General features: G+C 44.7%; 2 pseudogenes; one reads left to right on the top strand and one right to left on the bottom strand.

Moving 5' to 3' along the window:
* The first annotated feature begins 1,042 nt into the window (after positions 1-1,042).
* On the top strand, positions 1,043-3,389 carry LOC112896710 (annotated as a pseudogene).
* Positions 3,390-3,577: 188 nt separating this feature from the next.
* Positions 3,578-4,951, bottom strand: LOC112877717 (annotated as a pseudogene).
* Positions 4,952-9,368: the final 4,417 nt, after the last annotated feature.

Genomic DNA, 9,368 nt, shown 5'->3' with positions numbered 1-9,368 from the left:
TGAGACTCACCCTCAACTAGTAAGGTGGGACAACTCCCCACACATGCCATGCCACTCACACTTGGGCCACTGGTGGGCTCAAATTCATTCTTGTTGGGCCAGAATGTCACATTTCTCATGAATGAACTGCAGATTAAAACGTTTACTATCTCGAGTAAATAAACCTCGAAGAAATCTTTTTATTTCCTTCTGTTCCCATAAAACATGGCCTCGTTACATTGCAAATTGGAAGATACCATGATTCTCATGCTGGCATTTTCCGTATACTCTACGTGAGGCTTGCCACGATTTACCTGGCCGTTTATTCATTCTTTGACCACCATCCTCGTAAGTGAATCATCCTTTTTTGAAAAAAATGTGGGAGCCTGACGGCGTGGTGCATGGTTGCTGCCTCACCGAGCATGATATACACGCTTGCAAAATTGGAAGTGTGGACACTAGCCTTCACCTTTTCAGAAATTCTTCGGATTAATGAAAATTCTTCGGTTCAAAGAAGATGAAGATGACAAATGCTCCACCGCTGGTTCTTCAGGCGGAGCTGCTTCTTTTTCAATACTTATTATGTTGCGAGACTTGATTTTTTTAGAATTCGGTTTGTTATTTCCTTGTGCGTATACTCTGATCTTGTAAATTTATTCCAAAAATGCCATGCTTGGAGCCACCGTTTTTTTTATTGCTATTAGTCTCCCCTTACAAACTAAGCTCATAGTGACGACGTGGCCAGATTTTTCAGGTCTCAAAAGCTGAGTGGTTTGGCTATGCTTAGGTGAAAGAAATGAAAATGCTTTTGGTTGCTAATAACATTACAGTTAATGCATATTTAAGCTAGCTAATTATCAAAAAGGTTCCATTAGATTGATCTTTGGGACCTATTATTTCCATGTATTGTTCCATTAGATTGATCTTTGGGACCTATTGGTTCGATGTATTGTTTGCCAATAAGAGCAACTTCAACAAACTAGAAAAACCCATCTGGATCTGTAAAAAAGCAAAAAAAGTCCGTTAAACACGCATCCAATAGCCTCCCCTTCCTCCTCGCTAATCCATCTCGCTCGGCATCCCCTCCCGCTCGCTAGGCTTCTTTGCCGAGGCGCTGGACTCGCCATCTCCCGAATCCCGCGCTCGCGCTCCTCTTTCCCGCACCGCTCCCGCCCTCCCGCGCGCCCTCCCGCCCTCGCGCGCGCCCTCCTTTTCCTGCTCGTCCTCCTCCTCCCGCGCTGCCACCGGCTTCCACAACGGCCGCAGGTGCGCGCGGTTGGGGCAGAGGCGGAGGAGCCGGTCGCGGAGGCCGTATGGGCACACCCCGCCGCCGGATCCCGCGCCCTGCCGCCCTCGCACCGCCGCTCCGGCGCCCTCCCGCCCTGGACGCCGCGCCGCCCCCCCGCCATGCCGCCGTCGAGCTGACGTCACGTTCAGGCCGCCGCGTTCCCGCTCAACGGCGGATGAGGAAAACGGCGGGTGGAATGGATCCGCCGAGTTCCCGTTCAATGATGAGCAATTGGAGAATTCGCAGGGATGCACTGGAGAGATCCGCCGTATTTTCCTCGAGTTCTTGCACTCGCCTGCATGCACAGACTGTTCGCTCGTCTGGCCATCTGATGGCTCGTCATTTGTATCATGCATAGTAAATTTACACGAGCTCGTCAAAGCAGGGGATTAACTGTGTTGCCTTGTATGCTCAGTACCTACTGTTTAAAAATTCTGTGACCTCTTGAACTGGTTCTCAATAGTTAGTGATCCTTTCATATGTGTGGTAATTTGTTACTTCACCAATAAATATGTTTATACTGAATGATTAGGGCAAGGTTAAAACTACTGGCATGCGTCTGTCATCCTGAACTGTTTCCACTTGTATTGTTATATGTCTTAAACTTAAGTTACAGAGAACATTGTTTAGTGTAACTCCAACATATCTATGAGCCACAACAGTGCTTGATAGCATAATTATGCATAGTATCACAGCTTGATAGCATAATTTAACTGGAGGATGGATAATAGAAACCAGAAAAGGGTATATTTAGCTTGATAGTATATGTTCACATGTTTGTAACTTGTGTTCCTGTTTTATTTAGCTATAATAACTATAGGTTATGGTATGCAAATATGATATATTGTTTATTCTGTCACAGGTGCCACGGATTTAAGGTATTACACTAACCTCCTAGCGAATGAGAGTGAAGATTCTCAAGATGCCGCACCTACTAGTGATCCAATCATCCATCAAACTCCAGCAACAGCCAAGAGTTCTCAGGGTAGAACAAAAAAATTCAGTTCTGAGGAGGACATACATCTTGTATCAGCTTGGCTAAATGTGGGCATGGATCCTATACAAAGAGTTGATCAATCACAAGGCACCTATTGGAGAAGAATATATGAATATTTCCATGCAAACAAGACGTTCGAGTCAACTTGTACAGAAGTTTCTTTAATGAATCGTTGGTCCGGTATACGGCATGATGTGAATGTGTTTTGTGGATGTCTGTGCAGGATTGAGGCTAGAAACCAAAGTGGTTCCACAGTTGATGACAAGGTAAATACAATATTTGAGTGGTATGATCATTTGTCTCATTTTTTTGTTCTCATGTTTAATTTATTTTGGTTTGAAATGTGCAGATCACAGATCGATGTGCACTTTTCAAGGCCGAAGACAAGAAGCAGAGGAAGTTTACCTTGATGCATTGCTGGAATATCCTGAAGGATAAGCCCAAGCGGATGGATAAGCGCAAGGAAATTGGAACCGCAAAAAACAAGCAATAAGAAACAGAAGACAGTGGCAAATTCATCGCCTGCATCATTTGCCCCTGCAGATGCCCTTGCTGCCCCTGCTGCTGGTGGTGATGTTGGTGAACCATCAGGAAGACCTGACGGAAAGAAGTAGGAGAAACAAAAGCTACAGCAACGTTCGACCATCGAAGCAGTGGACTATCTAATGGCAAAGAAGAAAGAAGCTGACCTTGAGAAAGACTTGAAGAAAGAAGAGAGGTGCAACAAAGCCTTTGCCCTGCAGGAAGAAAGGATCAAATTGGAGATGAAAAATTTGAGTTGGAGAGAGAGCAGGAAGAGGACAGAATTATTGATTTGGATTTGAGCACTATGAACTACAAACAACAGCAATATTATGAATGGCGTCAGAATGAGATACTTGCAAGACGTTGCAATATCTAGCTTTGTCTAGTTTTAGTTCAGTTCGATCAGTCAGTTCAGTCAGTTCAGTTCATGAAACTTTGTCTAACTTTGTCGGTCATGAAACTTTGTCTACCTTGTTCTGGGTACTGTGCACTTAAACAAGAGTTGTTTTTGCAATATATTTTTATCATCTAGATGCACTGTCCTGTATATGCTTGATTTGGCCTGTATATGCTTGATTTGAGAGCTGTTGCCTTGCTGTATGATATATTTTTATCATCTGGATGCACTGGCCTGTATATGGTTGATTTGGCCCGAGAATTATTGCCTTGCTGTATGATATTAGTTCACTGAATATAAGTTCACCTTCTGTACATCTCACATTTCTACCAGCTCACATGATGAGCAAAATAAATTCATAGCTAACACATATAAGTTCACAGCTCACATAAATTGCAAAACAAATTCATAGCTCACACATATAAGTTCACAGCTCACAAAATAAATTCTAAATGCATAAACAGATGTATCATGGCCCCCAATAGTTATTCAATAGAGTATAAATCTGGATGTTCTGCCACAAGTGCTCGATCAGGTCTGCCTTGAGCTGAGTGTGTGTTTCCTTGTTCTTCATGTTTTTGTAATTCTGAATGAAAATATCAAGTTCAGGTGCATCATTATGGGAAACCGACACCCTTTCTCCCATGTCATCGTAGTTGCAAACATATTGTCCCATATCGTCGAAGTTGTAATCATATTGTCCCCTATGCCCATCTCGCTCGTCTTCAACAATCATGTTATGCATTATGATGCAAGCCATCATAATATTATGGAGCGTGCCTTCATCCCACAATCCAGCCGGCCCACGAACAATAGCAAAGCGAGATTGTAGAATCCCAAATACCCTTTCAACATCCTTTCGACACACTTCTTGTGCCTTTGCAAAATATTTGTTCTTGTTACCTTGTGGCTCTGGAATGGTCTTAACAAAGGTTGCCCACGACGGATATATGCCATCTGCTAGATAATAACCCATTGAATAATCATGTCCATTGATGTTATAATTAACTTATGGACCTTCCTCCTCAGCAAGCCTTGCAAATATAGGAGATCTTTGAAGCACATATATATCATTGTGTGAATCAGACATGTCAAAGAATACATGCCATATCCATAGATCTTTAGATGCAACTACTTCCACTTCCAGTATAATTGTAGGCTCCTTGTTATATCCCCTGTACATCCCATGCCATGCAGTAGGACATCTTTTCCAACTCCAATGCATACAATCTATAGATCTAAGCATACCTGGAAAGCATCTGCTTGCTCCAGTTGCAAGTAAGCTAGCGGTATCCTGTTCATTAGACATCCTCAAGTACTTCATTCCAAAAACCTCAACAACAGCTACTACAAACTTTCTCAAAGCTTATAGAGCGGTGCTCTCACCAATACGAATGTACTCATCCAAAGCATCAGCCGGTACTCCATAAGCTAACATACGTAAAGCCGCAATGACCTTCTGCAAACAAGATAGCCCCAGCACACCGGTTGCATGCCTCTTCTGCACAAAATACTTGTCATGTTCCTCAACAGCTTCCTTTATGCGAAGAAATACAGGCCGCCTCATCCGAAACCTATGTCACAATGCAATTTAATAATTAGCAATACTGTACATCACATAAAAATTATAGAAAAAATATGCAAAACAAGTGAACCTGCATCTAAAAGTCTTTTCTAGGAACATAGAATTATCTGAGAAATAGTCTTTGTAAAGAATACCATGCTAGAGCAGTCTTTCACGATGTAGTACGTCATGTCCCTCAACGGAACCAATTTAACCCGGATGATTAACCGAATCCTCAATAATCATATGCGCGGCACAAAAAAGAGGTCATCCTCATCATCTGAAGAGGAGGGATCAATCAATTTATTCATTACAAACTCATTGAATTCATCAGCTGACTCCATACGCGACAACGAGGACAGCGAGCGTGGCCGAGTCGACGTAGATGAGAAGCGGCGCCGTGGACGAATGGAGTGGCGACACTGAGCCGCAGGCGGACGGACAGACGCCTCCGGCGGCGGCCTTCCAGGGTCTGCGACGCGCCGTACGCTTCTCCTCTTTCCCGCGTCGCACCCTTCTCCGATGGCCGGCACTACCGGCTTCTCCGATCCGCTGCTCTCGCGCTGCTTGGTATCATGAAGCCCTCGGACAGGAAGCGTCCCACGGGACGCATCAGATGGAGGAAGCCCACAGGATCAAACGTTTTGAATATGGAGAGTCTATTTTTGGAGAGTCTGTTGGTAACCCTACCATCTAAGAAGCTTTTTATTTTTTTTACATGACTCTTAAAACTCTAAATTTAGCTAGAATTATACCTAGGCTCTTGGAGTTGCTAGGCAATGACAAATATTACTTGAACTTTATGTGATCCTTTGACATACGGACTTGTGCATGCCTTAACTCTAAGTAAGCATCTAAAAGCTAATGGTAAAGCTAATCTATAGCGTCAACCAACTCAGATAAACTCTTACAGTGAGAAAGTCTCATGTATGCACCTTACTTGTCCACATTCTTTGCTCCAGGCTCCAACTTGATCTTGTTAGCTATGAATTGTGACTGACTCTGTTCTCATTACCCAATCAGGTTCTTTCACTTTTGGATGAGCAGACAAAAGAAGTAACCCGCACATATAACAGGAGATAGAATGAGGAGCGTCATTGAAAACATCTTTGAGCACATACTATTGTCTAGCGTGTGTCATGCTCTAGATTGCCAAGTTTATCAAGTATGTTCCGAAGCAAAAAGAAAGACGACCAAATTGAAGTTGTCCGTGGATTCTTATTACTCATTCGTCCGATGTTTTTAGTTGCAAATTTTGGAGACACAGTCTTGGCACATAACTTTCTAGGTCGGTAAACTTTTCAAATTTGAAAGCGATGTACTGGTACTAACACAGAATGAAAGGGAATAGCTAAAGAAATTTCATCATATCTATACTTGGGATACCCAGCAAGTGTTTCTACTGTATAATTGTGATATTCCGGCCCAACAAGGATGAATTTGAGCCCACTAGTGGCCCAAGTGCGAGTGGCATGGCATGTGTAGAGAGTTGTCCCACCTTACTAGTTGAGAGTGAGTCTCACCAATATATAAACCCAAGTGCCAAGTACATTTCAATCCCTGGTTAACCCTTTTACGCGAAGCGAGAAGGAAAGCGTAAGCGGGGTTGGTGCGAGTGCGTGTTTTACTCAATGTGCAAGTAGAACTGAGCCATATTTGGAACTGGGATGTTACAATTGGTATCAGAGCTGACCCTCGCGGTTACATGGGCGTGTGCGTGCTAGGGACGTGGACATATGGCACATGGCGCGTGTGAACCCGTGTGTGGTCACATGGCATGGCATGTGTGCCGGTACTAGACACATGGACGACATGTGCTAAGAGGGGAAGTTCCTAGTCGATTGCTCCAGTGTGTGCAGGTATGTTGCCAGCGTGAGGACCCGTGTGTGGTCACATGGCATGGCATGGCATGTGTGCCGGATTTAACCTGATTCCGACTCCAGTCAGTGAGCTCTGGGGATTGTGGAGCTGGGGATCGGAGGGGAGGTCGGGCTCTGTGTTGCGGGTAGCTGGGGTAGCTGGTCCACCCTTCCGTAGGGGGCGCTCTCTGCATACACCTCTATTGTTTATTTGCGCCTCCACTCTTCAGTATAGTTGGCCAAACGGGCCAGACCCGTCGGGCCAGCACTTGCACGGCACTAGAAAGCACGGCCCTAGAATAGCCCAGCACGTGGCCCATCATGCTAGTGCCATGCTAGTGCCTGGACCAGTGCCATGCTTGGGCTGCATTCGCGGCACGTGGCACTAGCACGGGCACGACATGCTTAATGGGCCGGCACGTGGGTGGCACGATGATGGTCTGTTGGGCGAGGGCTACATAACGCGGCGCGTCGGCCGCAGCCTCCCCTAACCCTAACCCTAATTCATTTCTCTCCTCTCGCCTGACTCGCCGTGCCGCTCATTTTCTCCTCTCTCGCTCTCCTCTCTGTGACTCGCCCCTCTCTCCTCCATCCTCTCGTCTTCTCGGGCTCCGGTGGCCTTGAGCCACCGAGGGCCGGCACTCGCACACGGCACGTCCATCTAGACCCCTCATCTCGATCACGCACACACGATGTAGCCTCCTCCTCTCCTTGTCGTCCACCTCATCATTTCCATCGTCGTCGACCTCACCGTCGCCGGACTCCACCAACTTTGGTGCTCCAGATCTAGCGTAAGACTTCTTCCCTCGAATCCTCTCTCTCCGTGTGTGTGTCAAAGTGTGTGTGTCTCAGTCTCACTGTCTCTCACTCTTTCTGCAGATGTAGACTAGATCTGTTGAGGAACTAGAGGGTTGGATCCGTGCTTCATCGACATCGCCGGCAATCCTGGTGCTCCGGCTGCAAAGGTGCAAGTGCAACCCTAACCCTAGATCTAGGATCATCTCTTCTCTCTAATGTTTCCCTGATCCAGATCTTGTTTGTTTTGCAGCTGTTGAGGAACTAGGTCACTGGCGAGTGATGATGGCCGGCTCTGATGACGAGACGGTTGAGGTGGGTATGAATGAAGAGCGGCGGTTGTGCGGGTTGGCCGGAAATGACGACGAGGACGACATGCGCGAGGACCACGAGGCCATGTTCGGCTGTGTCGCTGATGATCCCATCAGCATCGACGACACTGATGATCCATCTGCACCTCCCTTGGACGGGAACAGCGTCAAGTGATCACGTCCCTCTACCTCTCCTGTTTGGCATGACTACGAAAAACTATTCAAAAACATCAATGGTAAGACGGTCAGGTATGGAGCTAGGTGCCTGCATTGCTCTAAGGAGTACTCTACTCTCTCTACTGGTGGCACTGGTCACTTTTCCCAGCATATTGTAGTTTGCATTAAGAAGCGTGAAAAGACTCGCATGTCTCAGTCTCAAATCTCTTTTAATCCTAATGGTAGTATGCATAGTTGGGATTACTGTCCTCTGGTTGCTCGTACTCAACTGGTTCGATTGATTGCTAGACTTGATGTTCCTATCTCTATGGATGAATCTGAGGCTTTTGAAGAGTATATTAAAATTGCTCATAACCCCAAAATATGCTAGAGTGTCTAGGCAAAGCACCACTAGAGATATACTGAAGTACTTCACTGATTGCAAGGCTAAGCTTGTTGAGACTTCTAGTGCTTCTGTTAATTGTGTGTGTCTAACCTCTGATATTTAGTCTGGTAATGCCAAAGAGGACTATATTAGTGTTGTTACTCACTACATAAACTCTGATTGGCAACTAGAGAAGAGGGTGCTTGGTCTAGTTCTTATTGATGTGTCCCAAAATGGACAAAATATTGCTGACCGGGTTGTATTTGTGCTTGCTGATTATGGTTGGACTGAAAAGGTGTTTGCTGTTATTTAGAAAATGCATCATCTAATGCTGCAGCCATGCAAAAACGAAGACCTATCCTGTCTAAATACCTTGGTTTTGAGGTTATTGATGAACTAGAGTATGCATCATCTAATGCATCATCTAATGCACTTAATTCTATGTTCTTGCATCAGCGTTGTGCCTGTCATATTATCAATCTGATTGTTAAGGAGGCCCTAACTACTCTTAAGCCCTTGATAGAAACATTTAGAACTGCAATATCATTCTTAAATTCCTCTAATCAGAGAATTGCTGCATATAAAAGTTACTGCGTTGCAACTGGTGTTATGCCTAGAAAGTTTCAGCTGGACATGGATGTTAGGTGGAATTCTACCTTTCTAATGCTTAACCATCTATTTCGTCATAAGACCCCTTTCACTACTTTCATCCATACTCAGTATCTTAGGGTTGAAGGTGAGCTTTTGTTGTTAACCGATGAGCATTGGGCTGTGGCACAAAAAGTGCTATCATTTCTTGAGCTCTTTTATGATTCAACAGTTGCATTGTCTGGTGTGTATTATCCTACATTTCCACTTATGATTCATTTTCTTGTTAAGATTGTTCTACACCTAAAAAATTATGCTAATGATGTGCACATTAGATCTGTGGTTTAACCTATGATAGACAAATATAATAAGTACTGGAGGAACATACCTTTGCTTTATTCTTTTGCATTCATCTTGGATTTTAGAGCTAAAATGAAAGGTTTTACTAGAGTGCTTAGAAAGTTAGGTAGTCTCACCAGTACGGATTATGTTGCTTATTTGTTTGGTACTAGAGCTAGATTTAC

Source organism: Panicum hallii, chromosome 1 (assembly GCF_002211085.1).
Source record: "Panicum hallii strain FIL2 chromosome 1, PHallii_v3.1, whole genome shotgun sequence".
NCBI lineage: Eukaryota > Viridiplantae > Streptophyta > Magnoliopsida > Poales > Poaceae > Panicum > Panicum hallii.
This window is presented reverse-complemented; position numbering and strand designations above follow the sequence as displayed.